Raw genomic sequence first — 12,114 nt, 5'->3', positions numbered from 1 at the left:
ACTCATCTAATGGATGTGCTTCTGTCACTTTATTTGAGTCATCGCACATCTCTTCTATGTCTTTTTTTTTTTATAGCTATTGGCAATCCTGTTACAGAACTGCACTGTCAAATTAAAAGTCCTGCATAAAGTCAAGGTTTCAACATTACCATAAAGCTCCAAATAGAAATTTAAATCACAAACTGGACAATACAGTTCAGTCCAGATGAATTTAGGACATTTATTGGAATCACTTTCCTATTGATACGTCACATTGTTTTTGGTCGGCACTCAACTTGCTTTTCAGGGCAAGTAACAAAGAAAATATGTTACTTTAAAAATTGCAACGTTCCCAATGCTTTCTGTAAGGGGGATCAGGGTAGAAGGTGGAGAAGGAAAATGACATCCTAGAGAGATTGGTAATATTGATACAGCTGTACTGTAATTACACGATGACCTCACTGGCCACACCCAATCAAGTTGAAAAATACTTATCACCCAGCACTAAATCTGTAATACCCTCGACAATTAAAGGAAAGTTACCAGATACAATAAACAAGGAACCAAATTGCAAGTTAATCCTTTCATACACATTAAAAGCACTTCTGTAGAAACACAATATAAACAATACTTTAAAAGATAATTAACTGCAGCTCCATAATCCACAGACTTGCTCAAGAGCTGACAACCCATACCACACACAATATCCCATCACTAAATAATTACTATGCTTGCTAATGACACCCAGTCGTCACTTTTTCCCTGCTGAAGTCCATGATGAGCCATGATGACTAAAGCACGCCACCCTCTATTAGATTTCTCACTGAATACATTTGGAGGAGCCCCAATGTCAGTTGATCTGTCGGCCCTGGATACACACATCTGTGAATGAGGTTTTCATACGATGATGACTGTTAGCTCATGCTGTATGCTGGCCAGCTGGGCTGATTGTGCTTGTAGATTTGTGAGTCATGGCATTAAAGCTTAAAGTCTGCATTGCAGTCTGCAGGTTTGATAGGGATAGCATCCACTGTAAAGAACATATAAAGAATCATTCCTTCAGGCAGTTGGGGGTGGGTGATGGGAAAAACAAAGTCAGGGATGTGCATGTGTACGAGAGTGTCAAGTGTTCAATCCTAAAATGCCGAATTTGGCAACTTTGCAGCTCCCACTGAGAATGCTCCATAAAACTGAAGAATATCGCTGCTGGATAACAAAAAATAAATGTGGCTTTAATTAACAGCTCACACAAATTCTACTATGACTGGCAGTAATCTCACTAACCTAAAACAGATTGATTTAGACATTCCTCCTTGTGGTAAAGCTGCAACAGAACAACAGCTTTTACTACATTTGAATGGTGTTACTAATCCAAACCCAAGATTTTTCTGTGATGTATACATACACACACACACACACACACACACACACACACATCAATCAGTTTCATATATTTGAATACTAATTCAGTCCAAGACTTATGGCTATTTATAATCCTTTTAAAAATATCGTATTGTATTTTCATTTATAGTCGAAGTGTCACTTTTTAAATGATGGTGATCTAATTTTTGTTACCGACTCTGCTCCAATCAGCGCCCTTTATATAGAGAGTTTGGCCAACTAGGGAATCGAATATTCTGAGCTATCCCGTTATGCGATGGGTTCCGAGGTGGTCACGTTTTTTGTAAACTCCATGTTGGATACCAACATTCCATTGACATAGTGCAGGGAATAGTGGAAAAATTTAATAAATTATTTAAAAAATGATATAAATCACTGAAATAATGCCCAACTGTTGCGCATTTGGCTGCAATGAAAGACAGGGAAGCAGCAAAAGTTTCCCCCGTGAACCAAAAAGGCGAAAAGTATGGGAGCTGTACATTATTGTGTGAGGTAAATGTCAATTTCTCTCTTTGATATAACAAATTACATAGGACAAATATAGTAATATTATTGTTAATGTGTACCATGCTGTCAAAAAAGTTCTAACACTTCTTTAGAAATGAATGAAGTTTGAAGTTAGCCATGCCTTATGCTAGCGTTAGCTTTTTCGCTAGCACTCCATGTACCTAAATGCTTGTAATCTTGCGATAGTCATATGGCTTTTGGTCTCAACCGAGTCCAGGTATCTTTATTATGTTCATAATAATATTGGAGGGAAAGTGAAACACAGCTTGGACAGGGATGTTTAGATAGCTAGCTAACGCTACGCCGACGTTTGCTAACATTAGCGCAACAGAGTTAGCCTAGCATGCTAGGTAAATATTATGACTGCCTTCGGAGTTTTCTATATCTGCGTCCATGTTGTCAACATTAGACCTGTGGCGTTAGTGCTCCTTTTGTACCATAATTTAATTGAATGAAATATTAAGCTTCGCTCCTATGAGATGGGTGTGTTTTTGTTACGTTACACACAAAGCTAACTGGCTATAGTTAGGGTGTACGTAGGCTAGCGGACATTAGAAAGGTAAACACTGCTCAGAGACTTATTAGGCGACGTGGTCACTCACTACAATGGGCATTTTTTAGAGGCCCATTTACAATATAGAAGATATATTCACACTGCTCCCAGTGGAAAAAAGCAGGAAGGCCCTCGCACTGACTGGGACTTTCATTACTGTTTTAGAAAACTCCTTCAGGTCTTCTTCAACTTTGTACTTGGGGTTAATGTCACCTAATGATTTGTGCCGATTTTAGTTTTCAAACTTAGAGAAACAGCCCTTTGACCTCTAGGGATCTGGAGAGGCTTTAAGTCAAAGCAACTTGCAAAAGGAAAAGACAGAATGTTCATTAGGACTCTAGCTTGGCTCCTTCTGGAGGTGAATTGATTTAACGGCCTCAGTGAAATATTACTCTTATCCTGGCCTCAGACCTCTCTTGCTCTTGCCCCCTAACCCCTTCCTCAGCCAGCCGCCCCCGCCCCCCCTGTCCCCGTCCCCTCAGAAGAGCCCTGAATTCTGCGAAAAGATGTTGTGAAGTTCTGGCTTCCATAAATCACAGTTCCACTCCCCAGCCGCTCCCTGCAAGGCACAGAGGGAGAAACATCATCCCCTTCCCTTTCCCCGACCCCCTTTAGCTCCAACCCCCCTTCTCTGACTGTTTTTATACTGCATATAGCAGTAGCAGATGAGAACTTCCTCACCATTTTACCACAACCTCAACAGCTCTCTGTTTCACTTTGAATCACTCACTGTGCGCTCAGATCTTTACGACCTCGTCTGTTACACCACGGTGGCGTCAAAGTCATGCTGCTTCAATCAGTCTCCCTGCTTTATTTACCTGTTAGTGTTTCTGCATTTGGTCATGCTGTCGTTAGGCCTTTATTGCCCGCAATCCACAGCGGTGCCAGAAAAGTCTGACTGACTTCTATCTCTTAACTGTGTTTTTATAGTGAGTACAGCGGCAAACGACAAAAAAAAACCTTCAGGGGGAGGGAAGTTGCAAAATTCATACAAATAGGGACAGAGCTGCAAAATGTATCTTAGGAAAATGTTCCATGACACAACACACTCTAATGGAAAAATAAAAACGTGTTACAAATGGATTGTTTACCAATGGAAAAGCTTTTTATTGATTGTGCTGTGTTTATGCCTAAAAGGAGCATGTGACTGTAGCCCAACCCATGTGAGTGATAGACCTGTCTCTGCATGCCCATTAGACACATGCAAGCTGATTAATACACAGGGTTGGGTTCACATATGAATGACATATCCATCACATGGCTCGGCTTTTGGGACAGTAAGGCCAAGGGCTCTGACAGGAACTCTCGGCACAGCTCTCATGAATAGCACGTAAACATAGAACATCCGTAAACAGTTTAGAAGACCCGTTTGGACTTTGTTCCAGAAGGGTGGGTGGGTGGGTGGGAAGGAGGGATGCAGAAAGAGGATGGGGACAGGAGGGGCAAAAGATTGAAGCACTGCAGCTGATACTCCCTCTATGGTGGCCCGGTTGGGAGGAGCAACATCAGGCTGTTCTCCTTTGGGACGTTCTGCCTGTACAAACAAACCAACCCCGGGCCTCTGGTCTAATGGGAACCAGACCTGCTCAAGGACCAAATCCCCTTCCCTTCTCTTCTTGTGCCCCCCTCCCGTATGACCAGTGCTCCACCGTCACACACTCCAGCTGAACGACGCACTTCAATTATCCCAAACAGACCTGAAAATATTCCCCAGTTTTCCCACAGAGCAACAGTTCATGACGTTCTACGTTCCTACATCAGCTGACCTCCTTGACCCTCGAGCAGCCAGTGACCCGCACTTATCTACCCAGCCACACTTTCTCTCACTTTCACATGCTATCACTCTGCCTCTCTCTCTTTCCCCCTATGTATTTATCACATATGTACTACACACAAAGCTTCCCATTGACTCATATCAGTACTGACGACCAAGTATTTGTTGACCCAGTTTCATATGACACTAAGGTACATTTTCCGAACAGCATAATTAGATCTAATCTGTGCTTCAGGGCTGAAGGCCCCATGGTGAGCAGCTCATCCCTGGCTACAAAGTCTGAATGTTCTCATTGTCAGGGTTCAGAGTTTATCAGTGAATGTCCTCCCAGTCTCACTGCTGTCTCTATCTGAATGTTCTGTTTCACTAAAGTATGAATATTGGCACAGAGTCAGCAGGAGGGGAGAAAAGGCTCTTAACACACATAGAGCCTCCACATTGACTGCACATCTGATGCAGAGAGGGCTGATTGTGATACGGCCTGGTGACATTGGGCCTCACGGACATGTGGGGCTGTTTAAATTGCATCACTTTTTATCACTGCATTCTTTTTCCTGAATGATAAGTCAGAGTTGAAAATACATGTCAATGCTTCCTTCTGTTACTCTTCTTTTTACCATACAAACCTGGAGTGTGTTCAAGGCCAGAAAATATCATTATTTGTGCATGCTGGAATCTGTGATCGGGTCACTGACGCCAAGTGCCTGGAAGTACGGCAGATTTATTGAGGAGAAAACACTATGTCTGAAGAGTTGGAACAAGAACTCACAAATACTAGATATGACTGTTCAGCTCTGTCTCCCTCCCACACATCTGGGCACAAAACCTTCAATGTTCCCGAAGGCAAAAATCTGTGATGAGCTGAACTGCTGCCTAGCTCACAGTCATTTTACATTACCACCCCCATCCTGCACGCACTCACGCGGGCGCGCACGCACGCACGCACGCACGCGCACACAAACACCCTACATTCGATTTTGTGTGCTCCTCTGGGGTTATCAATCTGTTGTCTTTCCTTTGCTATGGGCTTTTTGCAGTGCTTGTGTCTTTGTGCCGTGCATGCCGGGAGTGGCCAAGCCCAGACGCAACTCTCTGGAACTTAAGTGTTCTTCTGCAGAGTCAGCACAAATTGAGACCTGCCGGTAACAAACGTGTTGCAACTCACTCACTTCTGGCTCCCTGAAAGAGGTTAGGAGTGGGAGGTGTGTTTGGGATGTGAAAGAAATGAGTCTCAAGATGTGTTTACAACTTTGAGTGCTTGGTCATGATTATGCGGACTAATGTATAACCTGCTTGTGCTTTTGGGATTGTGCATTTCTGAGCCTTTGTGTTTGCACAATATAGCTCCAGGTTACATTTAATTGGTGCTCCATTGATCCACTTTAAACATGTGCTCACATGCCACAGTTCTGATGGATGAAATGGATCAATACTGTAGCACAAAAAACTCTCCAGCAGAAAGATGACATGACTGAGAACAACTGCTTTGGGTTTATATTAGTTGTTATGCATGTAATAAAATGTGGCTTTGCCTGTTTTTACAACTTTAATAAAGCATATTTTAATCTTGCAACATAGCCACAAAGATATAACGTGTACTAGCCTTGATAAGACCAGGTGGCTGTTTCCAGCCAGGAGTTGAATCAGCGTTAGTTTATATTCCAACTGATGTCATTTGTTAAGGCAACAGAACTTTGGCAGAAAGGGACTGACAAACAGTCAAGGCCATTGACCCACTAAAGGGAAAAACCACCCATCAGTTTGTATGTCCCTGAAGTTTCAAATTAATGATTATTCCCTGATGTATGAGGGAAAAGAGCAGTCTTTGTCTAATAATGGTCATATACATAAATACAAAAGATCTTTTGTCATTTTGTTAAAAGCTTCTTCCTCTTCTTTCCTTTCTTTTCTAATCTTAACTCTTCCTCCACATTGTTCCACTGCCACGTTGTAACCATAGAGGTTGCAAGGAAGTAGAGACACCTGGAATCTCTAGCTAGTTTTCCACTGAGATTGTTCTCCTGCCAGAGTAGCTTGAGCCAAAGTATATGGTAATGTGATGACCATGATGATGTGGCATGGTCTGATAGTGGGAAACTAGTAAGCGTGGGGACTCCACACCCCCCGTACTCCCCTCTCCTGAATCAAGTACGCAGAGATGTGTGGGATTACTCTCACAGGAGGAACTTGAACCCTCTGACTTCCTGCTCGGTGATGAGGTCACTGGTCACAGTGGGAGTGTTTGTGAAATGCCTGCTCAATAACAGCCGACTGACGGCAGGGCACGGCGGGAGAGGGAGGAGGGACGAAAAGGAGGAATGGGACATGAAGCGGGGATTGAGGGGCAGATGACAGGTTGATGTGGGGGGGGCAGAGGAGGAGTAAGGGGAAAAGGAACGTCCAGTGCCTGTCTCTAGTGAGCCTGAGGCACTTGGCGGAGCACAGCATGTGTTCATGTTATGGAGAGGACTCAGCTCTCTCTTTAAAAAATTTGACTAAGGGGGTGGGGGTGTTGAAAGTTACACAGCCAGGAAAATCTCATAAAATTGGCTAAGAATATTCCTGTCTGACAAAACCCTCTGTTTTTCATTAATCCCAGTTAGTAGAGGCAGTGCTTAGAACTAAAATCTGACTTTAATTATTTATCCGTGGGTTCAGATAGAGATCAGGAGTCCATAAGCCAGAGTGCCCTGCTTCACCATGAGGCTGGCCTCTTTTATGACCAACAAAATTAAGCCTTCGACATCCAGATGATTGTCTGTTGAGCATTTACAACCGTCATGCTGTCACAACAAAGTACTTACAATATGGTAAAAGGAACATCTAACTTGTGGTATTGTATGCTGCTCCCTGTCAGCTGGCCTGCCTCTCGCTGGCTCCCGGCTGATGTCAGAGCACTCTTGATTAAAGAGCGGGCTGCCTTTGGTGCCAGTGAAGGTCAGGTTACTATATGAGGTAACTTCTGCTCTCTATAAGCAGCAGGACCTGAGCTGCTGTGAAGCCTACGACGGGGCGCACCTGGTGCGCGGTGCCTGAGGCTGTGGCCCTATAGGTAGGGGTCAGGGGAAGGAAGGGAGGAGCAGGATGGGGATCGCACATACAAAGCCATCTTGTTTTAGTCCAGGCTCAGATGGAGCTGCACTGTTGCCAAGGGTCCAGAGCTCTACATCCTGCCGCCCAGTGAAAGACCCAGTCTTCAAACAAGTTGCATGAACAAAGAGCCATACAGGCTGCGTGCATTAGCACCCATACACCACCCGTCCAACACACACAAAAAAGAGTACACTGTATTTCACTATCTGCCTTCATCTCTGTTTTGACTTCCCGATGTCACCCTCATTCAACTCTAAGTATTTTTCAAGAGGTCACGGTTTCATTCCCTAACTCTCACAAAACAATGCAATTAAGTCATTCTCTGTAAAACACACAGCCTGGTCAACACACACACACACACACACACATCACCATCACCCCATCACCATCACCATCTCCCTGTGTTTCACCCTTAGGCAGTATAATGCCTTCCAGATGTTGAGATGCTGTACTCTCAAGCCCCACCAAACCTTGGAAGTCAGTGCCCCTCTCTCATGGTGTTAATGGTGCCCAGGAGGCCTCTGAAGGGAGGCGGGGGTTCACAAGACCTCTCAGGCTCCTATCGAGCCTATAAAAGGACCTCGGCATCCTTTCCTTTTCACAGTGTAACTGTTTTCTGTCTTCTCTTTGCGCTGATCAGCAGGGTCTCAAATGACAAGCTGCATGAGGAACATGGGTGTGGTTTAAAAATACATCCTGGTAACATTTGATAAAAAGAAGGTGCGTTCACAAACAGCATAACAAAGTCCTCTGCAGTTCTCGATCCAGATGGGTAGTGGTGGTAAATGCTATTAGGTTTCATTTGTCTGCATCCATGGGTTGGGCATGTGGGTATCATGTGACAGCTGCTCCTCATCAACTTATAACAATCCTACCAGTGTTTCTCTTCTTTCCTTTTCTCAGTCTAGTCCTATTAGCTTGTAGCGTAAAAAAAAAAAAATCAATGACTACTCTCAAGAGCTAGCTTGTGTTACCATCTTCCCTCTTCGTGACCCTCACTAAATGATCTTGTGTCACAGTCTCAGATTTATGCTCCATACCATGTTGCAGGCTGAGCTATAATCGGCCAATCATAGGGCCTTATCTGTTTCTCAGTATGGACACTAAAATGCCCTGGGACATGGTAGATGGCTACAGTCCCTCGGGCCATGTTTTTAAAAATGCTAATCTCCTCTTTAAAGCCAGCGATGGAGCTAATCTTGTTTTGTGGTGGCTGGATGATAAAATGCAACCGTCAGTGACAGGATTGCTTCCAAAGATGGTTTTGGGGGTGTTTCTGCTTTTTGGCAACTTGCAGCACAATGAAGGCAGACTACTCGATATCTACTAGCATGGCTGGGGCAAATGGACAAAAAGCTAAATGATATAATGACATGTTGACTGGCTCAATGGATCAACTAAGGCCATGGGTGAGCCCCAGACTCAAAACCCAAGAAGAGAGAGTGAGCTGGAGAGAGTAGGAAAAAGCTCCAGGCCGAGGAGCGCTGTGAGAAAGTGTCCATCTGCAGCACATGTTGGAGACAGCCCAAAACAAACAAGTTAAAATTAAACCACAGAACGACAGCCAATCTCTGTGTTTAAAGTTCTTACAAACAGAGGATTACCGTGTTACCATTTCAAAGGTCTGAGAAATTGTCCGTTTTGTGGTTTATCCCACCACAATACAACCAATAATCTCCACCGGCTGAGGCACAGCTGGTCGCCACAGAATGAAGGAAGATCATACAAAAAGAAAATGTTATGAAATCCTTGCAGGTGCCAAGAAGAGTTGCGTAAGTCAAGTAATGTGTAGGATGTTAAAGAATATTTATCTTTCACATGCATCTTCCTTAAAGCTAACATTATTCATTCCCACACTTAAGTAAATGCAATGGTATGCATACGATTTGTTGCTAAATAGGATGTCCATTTTAAATCTGACATTCACATTCCACTGTATTTTTTACAAGGTGATGTGTAACACTCAGCAACACAGTGCATGATGTACTAAAGGGAATCAAATATATGTCCATTGTTTGAAGAAAAAACAGGACAAGAAGTCAAACTGAAGTTTGCAGAACCTTTCATCTTTGACCTAAGTTCACAGAGCAACGTGACATGTCATAGAATTAGCTGTTGAATCACTTTTCCTGCTAAATGTGTGGTTAAAGGTTGACTTGTAACATTAGCAGTTTTGATGACAACAAGAAAAATGTGTCTTCTCCTTACGGTTAAGATAAAAAGAACATGGAGGCCTCTGAGCACTCTCCTACTCGTAACAAATAATGATGAATTCAAATGAAATCTGACAAACAGGAGTCCCACTTTGTAACTTAGTTGGCTTTGACCTTGCTAATTAGGTTGTCCCAGCAGCTTTCTTATGGCCTCAGAGTGAGTGTATGTGGTCACTGTGGTTGCCACTGCTGAGGTTTCCCAAATCCATATGATATCCAACTGTTTGCAGCAGCCCCCTCCTCCACCTTTACCAAAGGCCTTGTCTGCCCCACAAATCTCTGCACCAGAGAGATCAAATTTCTATGACGGTTAAAGAGAGTGTGGCGAAGTTTTGATTTGACACTATGCTGCCATCTAGCGGTGACTAATAGTAATCAGGTGCAGTGTCAGTGTTGTGAGTTTGAAAACAAAAACTGTAAAACAAGGGGAAAGTATTACCAATTGAAAACTTTATTTTGTTTTGCATGCATCAAAAAATCTTAAGTGTTTATCTCGATGTGAAGACATTTGTACACTGTGATTTACTTTAGGATCACTTGGTTGAACACGTGGGGGAGTCAGAGATCAGTGACGTCCATGCAGTGGCTTCAGAGGTGTAATGTAACCCCCTGGACAGAACACAGAGCTATCAGAGAAAACATTCTCTCTCCTCCCTGTGGGAGCATTTAACGTCATGAACAGATGTCGTTGGTAGGTTTGGAGGATATCATGCAAAGGATTTGGAGGACTTCTACTTGGAGCAATCTCACCCAGATGATGTAGGAGGGTCTTTGCCGTTCAACTGGAAACATTTACAGTTTATGGCTCCCAAAATGCATGACATCATCGTTCACAATCTCTTTACACAGCACATGCCCCTCCTAAACCCAGTTTGTATACCCTCTACAGATAAAGCTAATCAAATTGAGGCTTTTGCAAATCCACTTATCACTTATTGACTATGTTTCTGTTTTAGGTTTCTTTGAAAATAAAAAGAAATGTCTAGTTAGAAGAAACCAATGAGCTTCTGTCTAAGCTCTTTGTCTGTTCCCATCATGCAGCCCCTAAACATTACCAAATGGCTATGATGTCAAGCCTTATGTTGCTGAGCAAAGATCCTCTCTTGGGACCCTTAGGCTCAGATATGGTAGTTAGACCCTCCTTCAACCAGAGGACCTGAAAACCTACTGTCAGCATGCATCTGTCTTGCTGAAGTGTTTTTAAGCAGAGCCAATTTTGTCTAGCTTCTCTGGAATCACTGTAAAGGATCAGGAGAGGAAAAAGATTCTGATTTCCCACAAAATGAGTCAAGTGATTCCTAGTTTTCTCTGGAATTTGTGTACCATCGTGCAAATCTAAAATGTGCCTTGTCTTATCTTCTCTTTTCTTCTACGATTATTATCAGGGGCCTATTTGGCAGCTCCTCCAAATCATCCTCCCCCGCCAACCGAGAGTTTCTGGATGAATGTGATTGTTGTCTGTACAAAGTTGAACAAAGGGGTGCCTGGAAGGGGCTGATTGTTTTTGGAGAGGCCTTTTCCTATACTCAGCTGGACAGGAGTGAGCCTTCTTTTACAAAACAATATAACAAAACAATGTAATTACTGTAAAAGGAGGTTTTCAGTCTCAGCTAAGACTCCCAATAGCCATCAAGACTAACACTCCTTCATTTCCAACTGAAGAGAACTGTTGCATTCAAAAAGAGACAGGAGAAAGGAACAGACTGAAAGTAAAACAGGAGTGGAAGAGGGGTGGGTACATTACAGAAAACTCAAGACAAGAGATTGGATTTATGCCAGGAACTGTATGCTTACTTCAAAATGGTAGGCAGGGATCCAAATCTACTCAATTCACGCTCAAACCACATGATGTATTTGTCAATAAGCAAAGGTGAATGTGAGGGTGAAATAGTGGAACAGGCTGACAGTTTGTTTATATCAAGTAAATTGATACAGGGCAATCAGGAACTGAGGACAGAGGAAACAGATTTTAAAGAGGAAGAGCATCCACTACACGTTATGTACAGTAAGCAGAACAGGAGGTCCTGATAAGAAATGAGATCTGTTTTTTTATTCTGTCACAATCTTTGGCATGGATCCAACTGTCAAACAGATTTTAAACACTTCCTGTCTTTTGTGGACTCATTAGACTTGTCTAAGGGAAATTAGATATTTCCTGTTTGTTATCTGGTTCTGGCATATATTGCACTTACCCTTTTCATTTCCATAACTATGTAATCATGTGTTGTGATTTTTCAAGTTAATTGACTGACCAAGTTTGTTTTGGCACAGAGAACTTTGTGAGGATATGTCTAAATATACACAAGAGAAGGCCAGCAAATTATAGTCAGTCATTTGTGCTGATAATAGGAGCCCTGCAAAGCTTGGCACGGAATTCTGTGCAGACATTCATGGTCCCCTGAGGATGAATCCTACTGATTTTGTCTGTAGCACCACCAGCAGGTCAAAGTTGTCACTTAGTTGTCACCTTATTACATATTACATGAAATATCTCAACATCTACTTCAAGGTACAATATGTAATTTTCTACTGCTAGATGTCTTTTCAATCAAAACAATAGCATTCCTTCAGTGCTCAGCCAAATTACTCACAGA

This window comes from Sander vitreus, chromosome 15 (genome assembly GCF_031162955.1).
Source record: "Sander vitreus isolate 19-12246 chromosome 15, sanVit1, whole genome shotgun sequence".
NCBI classification, from domain to species: Eukaryota; Metazoa; Chordata; class Actinopteri; order Perciformes; family Percidae; genus Sander; species Sander vitreus.
Note: the sequence above shows the minus strand (reverse complement) of the source record.